The 19287-nt window shown below is 45.5% G+C and overlaps 1 protein-coding gene across 2 annotated transcripts in view; it reads right to left on the bottom strand.

Moving 5' to 3' along the window:
* The window catches only part of daam2 (dishevelled associated activator of morphogenesis 2), a 94400-nt gene extending 75432 nt beyond the window's left edge, over positions 1-18968 (bottom strand). For both annotated transcript variants that reach the window (XM_054613397.1, XM_054613399.1), the window contains exon 1: positions 18776-18968. The gene's annotated coding sequence lies outside the window, so the exon portion shown is untranslated. The remainder of the gene's footprint in view (positions 1-18775) is intronic.
* Positions 18969-19287: the final 319 nt, after the last annotated feature.

The raw sequence follows: 19287 nt of genomic DNA, 5'->3' as shown, positions 1-19287 counted from the left end.
ATCTCAAAGGGAAATTTTGTACTTTTATCTTCACTATATTTATTTGACAATATTAGTTACTTCATAAAACAAAACATAAATCAACTAATAAACTATGATGTATCATTAAGTATATCGTTTTTGAGTATATAATCATTTTATGCTTATTCATTTATAAATAGTATACGCTTCTTAGATAAGCTTCATCTTTACGAGCTGCAACATTATAATTATGAACACATTGACCCATGAATGATTATAATCCAATTATATGATACAAAGCCAATTATTCTCAAATGGGCCATTTTGTTTTACGAGTTCTTTTACTTGTGGTACTTTAAGTATATTTTGATGATAATAATTTTGCACTTTTACTTGAGTGTAGGACTTTTACAAGTTTTTCCAAAGTGTGGTATTACTTTTACTTCAGTAAAAGATGTGAGTACTTCCTCCACCAGTGTGCTCTAGTTTAATCATAAAGACATTGGCTGTGTAGATGAGATCCAGAGCAGGGAGCCACGTTTCTGTCCGCAGGGAGAGAGGGCAAAGTAGGCACTAAGTCTGCTGCCCAAGGAAGTGGCGAGGGCAAGGGGTGCTGCAAAGCTCATTTCCACAGCTGTGCGCACTTTCACAACGGTCCTTCATGAGCCGACCTAGAGCCAATAGCGATAGAGAAAATGCGTCTGCGAGCCCAAAGTGTTCAAATATTTGCCAGCTCATTCTGAACAAATCAGACTATGGCCGGCCGCCACAGTCTGGATCATTATTGGGAAACACTGACATCAATCAGCAAGACCTTTAGACATCAATTCTTTAGAACCACACACTTTTACCTTCAGTGCCTAACCCTTTGAGGACAAGGGTCAAAAGTGAATTGATTTCATACTGAGTGATCTTATCCCCCCCCCGCTGCTCGTCTGTTCACAGGCCGGGCAAGGTGACAGCTTGTCTGGTGGTGATTTCTGATCAATACTAGACTATCGATTCCAGCCTTGCTTATATGAGGTGCATAAAGATAAGGCGATGCTGAGCAGACTTTAGTAAAGCGTTGCAATATGGTCAACATTAACGCAGCTCAGGTAGAAGACAGTGGGAGGGGATTTGTTTAACCTGGGGAAGGCTGATACATTAAGCCTCTATGACGCTGATAGACACAAAGAAAAAAACATCTGCATTTCACAGTTGGTATCTGCTACCCAGCAGCTCTGTGCAAATACAAGTGCACATTAATAAAAAAAAAGGGGAAATGTGTCACATAGACTATAAAGCAGGACCCAAATGCATACATTAACCAGCATCTATTCTTGGTGAAACTGTGGCATTTATACTCTCACACACACACACACACGAATACATAAACTTAAATGTCGAGATGGGTGGGGGGGGGGGGGTCATAATACCATTTGTCATCTTTCTCCAGGGACTGAAGACAGATGACACCAAGCTGCTGGAGGTAATGCCATGGTGCATTCCTGAGCGACCCTGGGGATGCATCCATTAACCTGCTCTCAAAGGGATCCAGCTGATCTCCATGATGTCCACTCTCCCCACTGCCTCTTTCTTCTTCCTCTTCCTGTGCAGCATCACAGTGAGGTTCGCATCAGTTCTGCTCACGCTCTCTGGGGGTAATATCTCCATCACCAAAGCAAGGGAGGAAAACCCTGAGGAATAGGCAAAGCCGTTCCAGTCTAGCTAAGTGCACTTTCAGCTACCGCTGCATCATCCATCACAGCGTGGTAAATTACATCGACTAATTGACGCAAATGGAGTGTGCTTGGCGTGCTTGCGATAAACATCATACCCCCTTAAAAAATACACCAAAAAAAGAGGTGGCGATCCAGTAAGCACAAAGGTCTATCTGTTCTCCTTTTCTCTTTTGAGGGTATGTTTGTTTTCACTCTCCTTAGACAGCATGCATTTTGCAGAAAGAAAGAAAATAAGAGGTTGCACACTCATCCACAACTCCACACTGTCACTCTGTGTGCCAGGGAGAAGACCGCAGATTGTGGCCTCTACAAACTTGGGTTTCAGTGAACTTGCACTGCCCCATTGGGTAATTCTTTCTAAACGCAAGTGAGGTCTGTGTTTACCCAGAGTAAATCACAATGGAAGGGGCGAACGCCAGGCCCGATGAACTCGCAGCGGAGCATGTCGGCTGAGACATGACACCTCAGGTAGGGTGCTTTCCCCTTCGCAGAGCTGTATGCGGTGGAATGACACGCAGCTCACTTGTCGGGCAACTTGGGGAAGCTGTCTAGACCCCGTCCTGTAAGACTCCACAGAGCGTCCCAGGCAGCAATCATTCCCAAACTAAAAGTCTGCACCGCCTCAGTGCAAGAACAATCACAGTTTGGCTAACGAGGGCTACATTTGTCCAGAAGGAGCAGTAAAAAGGAATTTGGCACCTGGTGAAGGGTTAGACTAAAAAAGGTGTACAGAATATTGGACAAGAAGAAGTGGGTCACCCAAGGAGTTCTCCTCCAGGCTTGTAAACCAACCGTTCTCCTTCAGACCTCACATGCGCTGTCAAACTTGATTACAGGTGAAGAAGCAGCTATGGCAGTGGAATGGCGGTGAAGAAGCGTTTCAAACTGCACACATTCTGCGGCACTCTCTCCAGGGGTGAGAGTCCTCCTCCAGAGTTGGTGGCTGCAAGAGCCACCGGGGCAAACAGTGTTTTACGACTTGTCTTTCCGAAATGTTTTATTTAGAGTTTCTTCTGAACGGGGGCAGCTCTCGTTTGAGATTTGTTTTGTTTAGGCCAGGAATTCCTTGTGACAGCACTTTGCACGCAGCCATTTCTTTCACGCCCGCACGGAGATAAATTGCCACTGAGAAAAATACCGCCGCTGCACAAAGCCTGAACTCTTGACAGCATAAACATTAGAGCACATTTTTATACATGGTGTAATTGTATGTTAGCCATAAATCATGATAGCGGGGAACACTATGCTGTCCATATTTCAAAAGCCTCGGCAGAAATGTAACCCTAATGACAGTAAAGCCATAAACCATAAATCTAATTGTAGTCACTATGTTCTTATGGTGACATTCCTTCCTGTCTTTATTATTTACACCCTTACTGTATAAATTCTTACTTTATACTGCTAGGATGCACTTCTATAACCCCTTATTTTATACCATCGCAAATACATGATAATCCACCTGCTATTATCCAGCTTTATTGAGAGTAAACAAGCATTTAAACGGGATAACCAGTCAGAAAAGAGAGAGGGCTTTTTTGGGGTATGTACTGTGCATCTGAATGGCTCTTTTGTCCTGGACTGGGCAGGGTCAGAGGTCACCCAACTGCCTGCTCCCACAGAACCTCTGCCGTCTGCCAGGATATGTGCCAGCTAAATGCTGTCATGTTTAGACAAAGGTCCAGCTTTCTGCTGACTGACTCGTGACAGCTTCATCGTTGTAACCAATGATGTAACGCCTTGATCTCCGGGCATGAAGGCCAACCCTATTAAACTTTGATTAATGTCAGAATCATTTCATCACACAGTGCAACCCTTCTTGAAAAAGCTGTGATGCAGTTTTTCCAACAAAGCTGACAACTTCAGGTTTAAGAAATATGCAACGAACACGAAAACCATACTTTCATTCTACTACATCAATTTTCTTCACCACAATGAATCCAGGTGTTTGAGCTGTAAAAAGGAGAATAGAGGCTGAATAGTAACAGGTGGAAAATGACTGATGGTAAAACTGAAAGGAAACGGCCTTGCTTTTTTTTTCCAGATGCCCCCATTTAAAAGCGAACTTTATGTATCCCAGTCGCCATTATATTGACAATACAGGGATTTAACTGCACAGAGTGCAACTTCAGCTGTACGACTGACATTCAAATTTATAACCTTTTCTTATCCCGATGTTTTTGAAAGGAAAAAAAAAGCGCTCAAAAGCACCGACCTTTTCAGGAGGGATTTCTCAAAGCGAGTTCATTCTATGCTGACCACAGACTCAACCCAAGACTTAGTCCTACATCTGAGCCTTTCCAGGTGTAAGAATGTCCCTTCTTAAAATCCATTCAGAACTATATAAATCAAGGCTTTTACGTCCCTCAAAAGCATTGCATATGTCCATGCATGGTGGAGCATGTCTGGGAAGTGGGAATGGAAAGTTTAGTGCAAATCTAAAAAGTGCATTCGTAGGGGGTACCTGGACTCACGCCACACACACACACACACACACACACACACACACACACACACAGTCATGGTTGTCACAGTATCTCCATAATAACATCTGGGAGTCATCAGTTCTGCAAAGGGAGGCCCCCCCTGTGTGAACAGGTGCGTGTCTGCGACCATGACCTTACGCCAAGGTCCTTTAACCCTTGACCTCTCGTTATGGGTGGGGAACTCTTTGAACCCGGCGGCACCATTGGACACAGAGGTTTTTTTGTCTTAACAGCCAAGGCCATGTTACCTTAGACTGAGGGCGTGGGTGATCGGAGCATTTGTTGTCCACCGCTGTCGAGGCTGGAGGTTACGCCCAGGGAGAAAGGATGATAGCTCACAATGGGCTGAAAACAAGCAAAGTCAACCAAACACAGCCTTATTGGCATTTGCATAATGCTGTTACAGCCACTGTGACAAAAAAGCTGTTCTATCCTCTCTTGAAAGATTTTAAATCACAAACCAGAGGAAGTGGATTGCCTAAAAATAGCCCACCAATTTTGTTCTCAAAGCCTTTGGTCTGGCTTGACCACAATGGGTCCAACCAACTCGACTAAACCCACAGTTCACTCTGAGCGATGATGCTGAAAATAAATGACATTGGCCACTTTTTCTTAATCCCTCTCTTTCTCTTTCTTAGTAGAATGATTGCCTTTCTGGGTTCTGCACTGCACTGCACAGAAACTTCGTATCTCATTTTATGAGCTCTCCAGAGATGACAAAATAATAAACACTTCCTGTTTATCCCCAATGTAGGTCTACTGAGGTACAGCCATTGCAGCCTATCACGTCTTTATACTAAAGGAAACAAGAACCATTTCCAATAGTGAAAGGGGAAAACCATAACTTTAAGACTACAACCACAACATCACATCCACAACAGAACAGCTTTAGCACCAGGAACATTTGAAAAAGCGCCGATGCACTCGCCACATAGTGGTCGACCTTTGACCCATCAGCATCACTCCAGCACACGTGCCTCGTGTTCAATGCAACCCCACAGACTGTTTGTCTGTCCAGCTGCCTCTGTCATGGTGGGAAGGGTCAGACATGTTATTACAATGATTTACGATCCCCTTAAATTAAGGAGCGCTTTGCCACTTCCTGTTCCCCAGCTGAGAAGGGGGCTCCCTAAAGAATGTTCCTTAGTGACTTTACAGTGGACTGTCACATGGATTGGGCTGTTGTCCGCTGAGTCAACACGTTCCTCCACTGGCTGATGGGGAACATACTGAGAAAAAAGGTTGATTCAGTGAGGCTGGGTCAGGACTGACCAGCCGCTTTGGCTGATATGGCTTAATGAATGAATTCCAGTTTAGTACATTCTGGATCACATTTGAGTAGTTTAGGTCAGGTGGTATGTGTATATATATATATATATATATATATATATATATACACACACATATATGAATGAATGATTGAAAGTGCTGGTGGGTGTGGGAGAACACACATGGATCTTCTCACTGCTGTGTGCATTGTGCGCCGATTACCAGCAAGAGGGGTAAATGATGGTGTTGATTAAAGCCAGCTGAGCCAGAGGGCAGGCTCCGGGAGCGGCAGACGCACGCCCAGCACGACCACGTGGCCCCTGAAATCCATCTGGTTTCTCAGTGACACACGGTCCTGCACGCTTCTTCATTTTCTGCTACTGAAAAGCGTAACCACACACACGCACACGCACACACACCTTGTATGTGTGCAGGTTATGACTGGATAAAAGTTGCTGGAAAAACCTGGGGCCTCATTACAGAGGAAAAGCCTAGTCATCCTAACTATTTAAACATATCTGCTCAAACCGTCACTGAATCCTGACATAAATGAATGACCCAATTTCCCAATGGTGGTCGGGGCTGATGTCATTTGTTTTCTTCCGGAAAGGGTCACGTGATGGGGGACGTGCCGAATCAGGGGAAGGACACTTCATGACTGATAACAACCAATCAAGTAGGGACGCCATTCTGGAAGGTCTCCGTTTCTGCCCGTCTTAAGCTCCGAAGAGCAAGGCGCACCAATGGTGTTGGTGGTGAGGGGGATCCCCATCTTGAGTGGCCTTTCAATCAGTATATTTCGGTGTTTTTCATGTTCTCCATCTTCACTGTCATTGCAATACAGACCTAACAACAGTGCTGCTGCCATATTTCATTGAAGACAGAGCTGTTATAATTTAGGATTACTAACATGGGAAATCCCTATGTTCCGTCATAGGTAAATTCTTATCCTATGATAAGTTGTTTTTTCATGTTTCTGTAATACCAGTATCCTAAATGTCATATAAGATAGGATTCCAGACACCAGTCGTTTCTGGAATGAGGCCCCTGCTCCGAAAAAAAAAAAAAAAAAGCCTTGACCCCTGTAGTACAAATCTGGTTTAATCACATCTGCTCTGTCTGCGTACAATCAACACACATTGTTCCTATTACATGCTATTTAAGTTAAATGGTCAGGTCGGGCCTCGAGTCGTTGTCCCAATGCACCCAGCAACAAAAATGTGCTTCAGCATTTTTTCCCTCCCGCAGCTTTTCCTCTCCCTGAACCTCCGTTTCCCTTCCTAGAACAATGAGTCTGGCCTTTTTTTTTTCTTCTCCTGAGACAGTAGGGCTGTAGTGAGAACTGGCATTATTATGACCACGGGGTGTGATATGAAGTTCAACTCACTGACCTCACATCACGCCTTCCACCTCCTCGCTCATAAACCTCAACCTTCAATAATCATGAGCATTGATTGTTCAGACCCGGATGAAAGGAAGAAGGGAGACCGATCGATGAGAGGACACGAGGGAAGGGTTCAGCAGCACCTTCATGCTCTGCCTCCGTCCGTCAACAGCCTCCTTTGAGCGACATTGTTCCTTTGGTGGTGGTGGTGGGGTGGTGGTGGTGGTGGGAGGGGGAGATTGCTTACTCAGCTTTGGCCTGGTGTCTTAGTTTCACCGGAGACAACGGTGAGAAGGGGAAGCCAAGCTGGAGAGAGGTCTGCAACTGTTGTGCAATGTGGAACACCACAGCTAAAAATACACCACAGTAAAAAAAAAAAAAAAAAAAGTACTGACAGTTGATATACTGTTATATTTGAAGTTTTAAAGCAGATTCTAATGAAAAATGAATGGAAGAGAAGATAAGTCTGGGAAATGTATTGCACGCCGCCGACCAGTAGCCAAATGCATGAGACAGATTTATGATCAGCGTCTGCTTTAACACTTTGTCCGCTGTGTTCCAAGTGAGTTTGTGCACAAGTCGAATGTAGGCGACAAATGAACCGCAGCGGGGCTTCTTCCCTCCATTCTGCTCCACGGGGCCAGACCAGCAGGCAGCAGACCAGCAGATCCCTTTCCTCTTCCTCCAGCTCCTGGATGGAATGTCAGGAAGGAGAGGTGTGGACGGGTAGGTGGAGAGTGTGTGTGCTATGGGGGGGGTGTATATGTTAGGGCTGCTATATGGAAACTGACTTTGTGATGTCTTTTTTTTGTTCATATGATAAGATGCACTTAGAGGCTAGACAAATGAGGCTTCCGTTTGCTTATGTGGCTCCTGGAGCCTACTGAGGGGTGAGAGATAAAGAATGTACAAGATTTCCTGCCTCGCGGCGCTGCGTTTCCACAAACATCGCCCCGGTTTATGTACCGAGGCCTGTCGTCAAGGCAACCTGGCAGCGAATCGAGGCCCAGCACAAGAGCGTTGGAAGGAATGGGAAGAGTGAGAGAGGCAAGGCTTGGAACAGGCTAGCAGCAATTCACAAAAACAAGTTGTTGTTGTTTTTTTTTTTTGATCCAGGTGATATCCCGTAAATATATCAAATACCCTCCTGCTTGGAGTATGCACATCATGCTGTTACTGTGTTGCAGACTGTTTAGAATCATGGCAATACTTTATATTAAATTGACTTAACAGCAGGTCAAAGCACATGCGCTCACTGGAGTCCGATGGAAAATCACTTTTAATTCTCATCCACTAATTGGATTTGTGCTCTTTACTCCGGCAATATTTCATCAAGGCCTTTCATTTGATAAAGACAGCTCAACTTCTGTCCAAAGTTCCACTCCTCTCTGGCTCTTGCTTTCCGATAACCACTTAAAAAAAAAAAACCCAACCATCCGTATTAAATCTGATCTCCGTGCCGTTGTAATAGCCCCAATCACTCCGGCAATGAATTGTGCATTTAAGGGATTTTGTTTGTCAGCGCAGCGGGATAGCAGACGCGTGCACGGGTTGATACAGCGGCATTAAAATGTCTGCACTGAGGGTCCAATCTGTCGGCCTAATACCTCTAATCCACCCCCCCGCCGCTAGAGTCAATCCCAGTAGATGTGGTCAAGGGCGAGTTTACAGTCCGGTAGCATCACTGCCTCCCCCCCCGTTTCTCCTCTTCCTATCTCTCTCGGCCGATCACAAATGTCTATCAGCCTCCTCACGCTTCATGGCACAGCTTATCCCCGCGGCTGCTGGACAATGTGAAAGGTAGGGGGTAAAGGGGACGGGGGGGGACGGGGGACGGGGGTTGTGATGATGGGGGGGGGGGGGGGGTCTTCTATAAAAGCCATTTGCTAGATGGATCACTGCCTGAGGAAATATTACAGGCTCCGGTGCTGCTGGATGAAAATGGGCAGATAGAGACGGAGGGGAAATTCATCAGCCTCCATTAACTTTAACGCCGGCCAATTCCTGCGAGGCTGAAACTGTCGGATTGTTTGGCACACAAAGCAATGGCTTATGGGTTATCTCTCCATCACTCCATTGCTGACAGGTCGAACCTTTCAACAGCACAGGCACACATTCTTACAGAGCTTTTAGCTTTCTGGACCTGTATTTCTCCCATATTCCGACACTTGAAAATGCCAACCCTTATCATTTAACTGCACGCCGCTGTTGGCAACCACAGCCAACATCGGCGGAGACGAGTGAGGCGAGAGCTACGTGACCACAGTAGCAGTCAACTGCATGCATGGGAGTGACTACCCTCTAAATGACTAATTGATCACTGGCAGGATTGGAAAGAACTTGCACCTCCTGCCATCTGGCAAGGTCGGCAATGACGCTTCAAAACGAGAGGAAGCAGAGCCCCGCTTCGTGTTTCCAGCCCCGTCTGATCTCACACAAGTGCACAAATGAGTTCCCCCGGACCCATAAACAAGTATAAACAACCCCTTTAAACACAATGCGCGTGGATACCGAAGCGACCGAGAATAACGGTTGCTAGGACATGGCTGGGTCATTTGAGTTCCCCTCGCTGGATCCCGTCGTCTGTTTACGCCACCACTTCCTGAATGCTGATGGCAGATAGTCCCCTGGTTTATACAAGTGGAAGGAGAGGAAAAACAGCACACTGCTCTGAGAGGCTGCTGCTCGTTGCAAAGACGGAAGGGGGGGGGGGGGGGGTCAGTATCCCGGTAACCAAGGGAACAGCACCGAAGAGGTCACCTGATGTCCACATGCGATATTTACCACGAGGGAGTGATGGCGTGTACATCAGGAGGAGGATGACAACTGTTTTAACAGGTTTCCTCCTCATCCTCCTCTCCATCTGCAAAAACTTTAAAAGAAGACCCAGAATCCACCTGAGAACCTGTGTTTTACATCAGTACTGATCAGGGAGAGCAGATGAGAAGGAAGGAGAGAGTCATGGTTCACAGAGAAAACACGAGAGGCAGAGTGAGCTGTAGCGGTGCAGGTGCAGGTAGTGAAGTGGACCTCCTGGTACGAAGAACACCCACCGACGCTTGAATCTGCGTGAAGAACTCAGGTTATCACATAAATAAAATAAACGCCTCGCCTTTCAACGGGCCATTTGAAGTGTAGCGCCAGCTCCAAAAAAAAAAACCTGAGCGAGATCAATCTGCCTCTCCGGAGGGATAAAAGCAAAAAAGGCCCCATTTCAACAAGCCTCTCCTGAGACAGGCCCCTATTCATACGGCCTCTGAATGCTTTAGTTGTTACCAACCACGCGGTTTGTCACTTGGCGAAAAGGAGTTTTTGAAAAGATCTTGCCGGGGATGAAAGGTCTATGGCTCGGCTCCACCGTTCAGGCGGAGTTTGTCTGTTTAGCCGCTCAACGAGCAAAAAAAACGGATGGTTCTTACTGCTTCTGGATCCTTCAGCTGCATTCAGCCATCCATCTCAAAGCTCAAACACAATGAGATGACATTTGCTCAGATGATGCATTAGGGGCTGGGAGAGAGCCCGAAGAAGACAGGAAAAGTGGCTGTCACAGCTTTCGATTGTACTTAAGAGCTTTGAACTGCGCCATAAAGCCATTACATGATTGGAAAGAAATGCATGGGAAGATGTAAGAGCCAAATTTAGTAATCCAAAAGGTCTTAACAAGAATTACGACAGTGTTGAGCTTGAAAAATGTTTTGGCTTTATGGTTTTAAACAAAGTGAGATCACTGGGGAGGTTTTGAGTTTAAAGCAACCCTAACCCTGCAGATGAGGATAGGTCAAGAATATTATGACGGATTAGAGGGGTGAATGGGATGCACCTACATCTTAAATCTTGTTAAGATGCTCCAGCCTTACATCACTTCGATAAAACACATCAGTCACACCAGCAAAGTGAATTACTGTTGCCTAAACTGAATCGAGGTTGGAGGTGGGAGGCTTTGTGATCTGACGGCCTGTCTTATCTTCGGTAAAGAATTACAGGCCGTAGTCCGTGAGAATGACACAAAACCTGTATTCCAGGGGAATCCCACGCATCAGATGTGAAAATAAAACAGTCTCCAAATATGAAAGTGGAAGCGAGTCAATGCCAGTGCCAACTGAATGCCTCGAAAGGAAAATTGGAATTCACCATCTAAATATAAAAAAGCCACAAAGTTAAGTTTAATGAGGTTATTCTCTCTGCCAATTGACCTGCACTGTACATGAACCAGAACATTCAGTCTCATTAGCAAAACTGCAACGCTAGAAGCTTTACCTATCTCAGGTTCAGTATCCAGCTTTGGAGCCGACATATTCTGCAGGAGTAGCCAAAGTAAACCCACCACTGCCTGGCCCATTCTCCCAAAAAACACGTGTCACATCAACATCTATGTCTCCAGCCCCCCCCCCCCCCCCCACCCCGTCTCAAGTGATTCATTGGTAGGGAGTGCTTTTTGCCAGACTTCTTTATCGCTGTGCTGAAAAGCCTGAAGGATCTCCCCCTTCTGAAAAGATAAACTGTGTTGTTGGCTCTAACTACAAGAAAAGGGGGCCTGTTCATACAAACAGCTTGGACAAGTGATTTGGGACTCCTACTACCACTAGGGGCTGCTGGGGGAGGGTCCTCGGAGCATTGGTGGGGCTCAGCCTCTCCAAGCCTTGAGGACCCCAAGGGAACAGCCGGTCCAGAGAGCGGGGGACTCTCACGGATGGTCGAGAAACTTTCCCACAATCAAACACACAAACAGAGCCGCACAGGGCAGCGAAAAGGACCCCTGTCCACCGAGGAGACGGAGGGAGGGACTGAAAGAGGAGGAAGATCTGATCGTTACAATAACACAGCCCAAAAGAAGTGCATGCTTTGCCGTATCTCTGGTGAAAAGGCCCCTCGCTGTGAATGCTCCCTATAGACAAACATTGTCCTGTGAAGGATATATCCATGGACTCACAGTCTTCCAGGAATGTTAAACCTGCAAGTAACCTTAAGTACATTTCAGAAAGTTGGAGGGCTGGAATGGGCCTTTACCAGATGATTTGGCCAAACCCACACAGTTCATTGGTAAATGAGCTCATTAAAGGTAATCTGTCTTGAGCACAATCCATCACTACAAATAGCATCTGCTAGGCATTACATGGGGTGTCAGGCCACTGAGGACATCTGGATTGCTAGCGGTGATGAGTTGAAGCTAATTTAGGGATTTGATCCTGGGAATCAAACAATGCAAGATAAAAACTCAAGGCTACACGGTGTGGGCCAAATCATTTGTCGTCAGTTTGGCAACGGGGAGCAAATCAACGTTTGCAAGCTGAGGACATTCTCAGTTAAAAAGAGGAGCTGGATGAACTTTGTCGTTACAGCAAAACAAAGCCACATGACTCCAGATAGATTTTCAAACGCTGCTGGCTGCCCAACCCGACATGTCAAGATAATTAAATCTCAAGCACATACTGACAAGCTCTTTGTAAACACAATCCATTTCCTAGAGGGCCAGCCGGGCAGTTGGGCCGGGTCACAGGGCAAAGGTCACCTTTCACCACAGTTAACTATGTGTTGAGTCTACTCTCAACAAAAACATAGGGTTGACCTCTGATACAAAGAGCTGAATCTGTTACGATCATTTTACACAGCTATTTTTCACAATTCCTTATCGCAAAAAGACCAAAAACTTCAAATGTCAGGGAATTAAATCCTTTGGGAATTCACTGAGATGATACAAAATCAGTACACTGCTGAGGGAGCTGACAGCTTTGTGTTTTGGAGTCTTCAGTCATGTATCCCACTGACTTTGACCCGGGCCATTCTTCTCCAGGGTGGTTGAGGTCCTTCTCCTGGAAATCTAAAGGTTACATCTTGGGAAAATATGGCATCGAAAGCCTCCTTTTGAGAGGGTCAGCAGAAGTCCTCAAACTTCCTTTTATAGAAGTAACCCCCCGAGCTGGATATCGCGGCCATTATAAATAAGAAGCTGGAATGCAGAAGGGGAAAAAATAAACATCCAGGCCGCTCCGTTATCTCCACCCAGCTGTGCCGTTTAGAGGCCAATCCTTGGAGATGATGTCACGCTGGCATTGCGTTACTGTTAAAATAGTTTTCCTGTCATTTTGTGTGGACACCAATTCATTCAGGGAAAGGCAAGCAAACTCCACTGGATGCAAGACCTTGAATTAATGTCATATAACCTTAAAGGTTGTATATTGTTAGATTATAAAGCAGGTGTAGGTGCTATACAAAGACTGAATGTAATAAAACTGACCAATCAGAGACTGGGCTTTTTCAGGAAGGGTTCTTTAATAGACCGGCCCTCAAACGGAGCGTTTCAGAAAGTGGGTGGATCAGGTACTTCAGACAGTGAGAGAAAAATAAACTTTTGGAACATTAAAGCATGCAAACATGTTCTAGTAGAAACCCTAAAGACATGAATGAACCTGTCATGTGTCCTTTAACTGAAATTGTTTAACAAAGCAGCAACTGCAATCAATGCCAAATGCCCCGTGGTGAAGGTATCGGCCAATTAACTCACACATTCACACACAACCTGAATGTGAATACAGGCATCACTGTGGAAGTCCACCCTACGTGGATAAGGGCAGGTGGTTCTTAGTGGTTCAAACTCCTGTTTGTACAGACCACAAGGTCAGAGAGACAGCATAAACTACCAATAAAGCTCGTATATAAAGTATAAAGTTAACTTTCATTAAAGTATATCTCAGGCACACATTGACTTCATGTATGGAGCTATCGCGGCTGCGCAGCCATCCGCCACTAACGGGGCCCAGTTGACCCGATAACGATGGTCCGATTGGCGCCAATTATTACCAAAACCATTAACCGTTGACCTTTCGCTTTGAAGGGCCCTCAAATGAGCAAACCTCAAGTTGGTAGGGTAATGCTGGGTTCGGGTTTTGAGGAGTACAGTGCTGAGCAGCAGGGGCAAACGGAGGATCATCTCCAGGTGCAGCCTCTCAAGCTAATTTCAGCGGCAAAGTGAATCGGAGATGCAGAGGTGAGGGGGAAACCTGCAGCCGAGAGGATACGGGGGACTGACGCACTGGAGGTTTGATAAACGATTCCATATGTGCTCCAGATCCCATGTGAAAGAGCTGCTTTGTGCTCAGCGAGGTAGCACGCGCACAGGTCCCAAGTGGGACCCCCAACCCCCCTTTATTTCCCTTCCATCCACCGACAAAACCTATCTGGCCCTTTCCCGGTAGCTCGGGGTAATATTAGCCATGCGTAGAGGGGCAGGAGCAAGGGGTTCAGATGCTCGAGTCTCAACCCTCAGTCCGGCAGTGTATTTTGACGGGGGCTAATTGCCTGTGACTACATGGAGACAGGGGGGCGAAACAACCATTGCATTGAGTTAGTTGTCTGGGGGGGTTGAAGGTAGGGTAGAGAGGGTAAAGGGGACCACGGTTGGGAACGAGGAGGGGAAGGCTGGGGGCAGGGAGATGTCAGGAAGTGAAGACATATTATGATACTCTCAACCTCCATTACCCCCAGTGCTAAATCATTCCCAGTGATGGGGAAATGATTCCTCAAGACACTGAAGAGGCAATCTTACACTAGCACCTGCTCCCTGTGTGTACAGCCCTGATATGACTGAAGAACCAATGACGCGGCCATCACAAACACTTTACTGCAAAATACCACATTTACCGTGGCCACAAGCTTCCTTTCGTAGTTTGAGAACAATATACAGAGAAAACCGAGACTTAAATCGCCTCTAATTTATACCAGTGGGGAAAACATGACTAATCAGGTAGTCAAGGCAGCGAGCTACTGTTTCCAAAAACACCATCGCGGCGAGAGAGCACAAAAGCCTGGCTAACACTGACACATTGTGCAGAGCTACAGGAACAGAACTCGAGGTGTCTATCTTATGATAAAGTATTTGGGGTTTATGAGACTTTAATTAACCACGTGATTACGTAACTCGTTTTATTTAGGAGCGAGTGGCTGTGTGTGGTGAGACAGACAGGAAATTAGACTATAGGGACAGATTGAGGAGGAGGAAAGAGGAGAAGGAGGGGTGGCGGAAGAATGCAAAGTGTCTTGCACTATTTTGTTGAATAGATCTCATTGGACAAGAGGTTTCCTCCTTTAATAAAGACGAATTACCCCTTGGACGTTGTTTTTTTCCACACAATTAGGGTGAACAGATTCACGGTTGCATGACTTTACATATACACCACAATAACTAGACTGAAGAGTGATGCGCACAGCAGAAAGAGAAAGTAGATCTTGGAGATTTACAGATTTTTGAGGTGATTTGCCAGCAAATGTACATTAAGATCGTATCAGCGCTGCCTCACAGTTGGATGAGCCTCATGCTGATCTGAAGCCAAAGGTCTCTGGCATACTTGGGAAGTCCTGACATGCCGCGGCTCCTCTCGAATTCAGGTTCCTCACAGCCTCACTACTGTGCAGGAGAACCAGACCAGAGCCCGTTGCAACCACCCATCAGCAAATCCCTGCACAATGAGCCCAAGGCCAGGACCTGTTCTACGAAAAGAGGAGATGGGGTAAAAAGATAAGCTATTTATAATCTGTTTTAAGAGAGATATTTCAACCTCAAATAAGTAAGTCAAAATCTGTATTTAATCTAGCATCCCCAATAAAGAGAGAAGTGTAGAGTCCAAAATGTAAAACCATCCAGTGTTTTGTCAAATCTTCCAAACACATTTATAGTTATAAGAAGATGCCATCTAAACCTGGTCGAGTTCTGTCATAGTGCCCTTGGATGTGTCCTTGTTTTCAGAGGTGTGCTTTGGGGAAGTGTAAAGTATGGTTTCCTCCCTGCCGGAAAAACTAATCTGCGAAGCAAACCAGTTTCACTTATTTGCACATTTGCTTGTAAATAAGAGGTGGAGTTGGGGAGGCAGACGGAGGGAGAGGGGGGTGGGGGGGCAATACTGTGTCTGGTACAGGATTATACCCTCGCAGCTAATTACTCCCAGACTCCTTCGCTCGCTCTGCTCGGATAGAGTTGGGCCCAGCCTGTCCACGGCACGGTCAGCGGAGCAGGCTGGAGCAGAGGCCGGCCTCGTGCGTTTCACTGGGGCCGCTCGGTACATGGTGATGGGTTAAGAAGAGAAAGAAGTGCTGGCCAACTTCTTAGGATGCAAGTTTTATCAGGCCAGACTGGGACAGAGCCACTGACTTGGAATGCTCGTTAACTGTAAGGGTGTTATTGCTTTCTACGTGATCCGTATCGGTTTTATACTGATTTATTAAAAGTCACATTTGGACGACATACGTTCTTACTCCTGAGTGCCTCTGACGGATTGCACAAGGAATCAGTGAATTGGCTGCAGATGTTTGTTCACAGTGAAGACTGCACAAAAGATGCCCAAGATCTGAGCGACGTAACCTCATGCCCGCCCATCAGGTTCTCACCCAACAGCCCCGACGGGCGAGAGCAGTATACCAACCTCAACATCTGCCTCATGGCTGGTTGGGAACAATGCCCCCCCCCCCCACCCACCCCATCTCTCCCCTGCTGTTCACCCTTTGAGCTTCGACTGTATGCACACTACAGCCTCATTCCGCCACAGAAACACACTACCAGCAGCTCTACTTCTTCTTCCCTTCGCTCAGTCAGCAGCGGGAACAGCCAGAGGCAGAACACCTCGGCCCAGCAGCCTTGTTGCTTTTGGACATGGTGCCTATTTTCCTTCCCTCCCTCCCTCCCTCCCTCCCTGAGAGCACGCAGGTAGCTGGACAGGGGATCAGGCACAGTAATCAAAAGGGGACCTAAAAATACCCCAGACAAATTGCTGCAACAGCTGTCTTCGCCTTGGGAGTAAACAAATATTCCTGTTTTATATTGTATGATTTTGAATGCAGGCAGCTGAACCTGTGAAACAAGCTTAAAGCGTATTAAAAGCTCAGTGGATGGCAGCTCTGCTCAAAGACATACAGCTGGCTGTAGTGCGGGGCTTTGCACTAAATCCATCCATTGCTGCTGTCCATTAACACAAGTCTGCGGGGTTCAGTGGGCAGACCACTGATGCCTGTAAAGTATGTGCATTAGACATTGTTGAAAACTCCGTCAGCAGCCCTACATGGACAAATCCTGCAAGTCACTTACACCCAATGGGTTAGCATGATTAAAATGTCATTTCCCACGTCATAATCCCATTCCGATCCTCTGAACCATAATCAGTTGGAATTTTTTTTTTTTAATTCTTATTTCTCTGAACTGTGGCCAAAAAAAACTGTTCATGTTCACTGTACTGTGTGTTGACGCTCCCATGCAGCACAGTCTCGATCCAGTAGGAAGAATATAGCAGATGCTAAGTTGGCAAAGCTGTTTGTGTGTGTGTGTGTGTGTGTGTGTGTGTGTGTGTGTGTGTGTGTGTGTGTGTGTGTGTGTGTGTGTGTGTGTGTGTGTGAGGAGGAGGAGGGGATGATTTCTGTGCCTAGCATGGCGCTGTGCTCGTAAAGCCTCAACAACTGACCGAGAGGAGCCAATGCTGCATCACTGCCAGATGTTCAGTCAGATTAAATGCCATCCTATAAACTCACAAGCAGTGTGGGCTTTAAGAGGTAAGGATGCCCCCCCCACACACACACACACACCTAAGACTCCAAGCATTTCTCTTCCTCCCCCACCTTCCGATTACAAATCAAGCAGTCCACTAGAGCCTATCGGGAGCCTTTACCGATCAGACTGTCCAGGATTTGTTTCTGAAAACCGGAGAGCGACGAGGAGACACCTGTTTTCTGTTACGCAGAGAAATACTTGGACATGGCTGATGTTTGTCTGGATGGAAAGCTGAAAAGGATGCTGGAGCCACATTTAGAGAGAGAGAGAGAGAGAGAGAGAGAGAGAGAGAGAGAGAGAGAGGGGGGATTGCTGCAAGAAGAGTCAATGCAAGTCATTTATCATGCAGTCTGAAAGACATTCACACAGGAAAGTAGTATCCAAAGATCTGACATCATTCCTGGTTCATTTACACACACACACACATATACATATATATATATTTTCTCAAGATTGGTTTTCTTTTGCAGGAAAAACAGAACAAAAAATAAAATGTAAAAGTAGGCAGAATCTCACCCAAACAGAAAAAACCCTTTCATTTGATTTGAACACCCACACATCGTTATGAGTACACATTTCTTGCAGTATGACGCAGCGCCCTCTTTAGACGGGCACGGGAACTAACCGACTGTGAGCGCGCACGGCCGCTTAAAATAATAATAATAATAATAATAATAATAATAATAATAATAATAATAATAATAATAATAATAATAATAATAATAATAATAAAATGGAGGTCAAACGTCGTGTGGACACTGAAGGCCTCGTGTCGTCACAACACATATCGGTTATAAATCAGTGAAAATCATCCCAATATCACCAGACGTGACAGAGAGCGTCATGCGCAGAGCTGCGTCTGAAAGTAACCAATGTGGACTAATGGTGCTAACGTGCAATGTGTGACAGGCAAGCAGGTGATATGAAGTTATTAGACATGTCCTCCCCTTTAATATTATATATATATATAATATTAATATATATATATATATATATTAATATATATATATATATATATATATATATATATATATATATATATATATATATATATATATTAATATATATATATATATATATATATATATATATATAATATTATATATTATATATATATATATAATATATATATATATATATATATATATATATATATATATATATATATATATATATATATATATATAATATAAAGGGGAGGACATGTCTAATAACTTCATATCACCTGCTTGCGTCATCCGTATTTAATCAGGATTATAAATAAATAAATATATATATATATATATATATAGGCTTCACATCAGCTGCTGGATCTTAATTGGCCTGATGAGCATCGTGACCATCCCCAGCCGATGGATCCCTGCGCGGGGAGAAGCCCCATCACACGGTGCCCGCTCCCTGGTCACGCCGGTCTTGAACACCTTACCTCCCGGCTTCGTTGAGGAGGAACAGTCGCTGCTCGGTACCAATAATCCCTTGTCGCTGTCACCGCGCGACACACCAACCCAACTGAGTCTCGCGGCGGGGCTGGATCCAAATCTAGAGAGCCGATGCCCAGCTCGCGACCGTGCGAGGCTGCTTCATGCGGAGCCGAATGATAGTGGGGAGGGAAGGGACTGACAAGCCGGTCAAACAGCGAGCAGCACCACGCCTCCGCTCTTAAAGCTACCGCACTCTGTGTGTGTGTGTGTGTGTGTGTGTGTGTGTGTGTGTGTGTGTGTGTGTGTGTGTGTGTGTGTGTGTGTGTGTGTGTGTAGGATGACCACTGTCAGATTCATGTGTGAACGTTTAATGAATCCATTTCATTTTCATTATGAATTCATTATCTCTTTTACATTTCTACCCATAAATAACCTAAGCAGCCAATCACTGCAGCACAGGTGAATGCCAAACACCAGTCTCATGCAAACCAATAAAGTCATTTTTTTCCCTCACAAG

The sequence above is a fragment of the Anoplopoma fimbria genome, chromosome 15 (assembly GCF_027596085.1).
Source record: "Anoplopoma fimbria isolate UVic2021 breed Golden Eagle Sablefish chromosome 15, Afim_UVic_2022, whole genome shotgun sequence".
In the NCBI taxonomy this organism is placed as follows: domain Eukaryota; kingdom Metazoa; phylum Chordata; class Actinopteri; order Perciformes; family Anoplopomatidae; genus Anoplopoma; species Anoplopoma fimbria.
The sequence above is the reverse complement of the archived record's forward strand: the minus strand, read 5'-3'. Positions and strand labels throughout refer to the sequence as shown.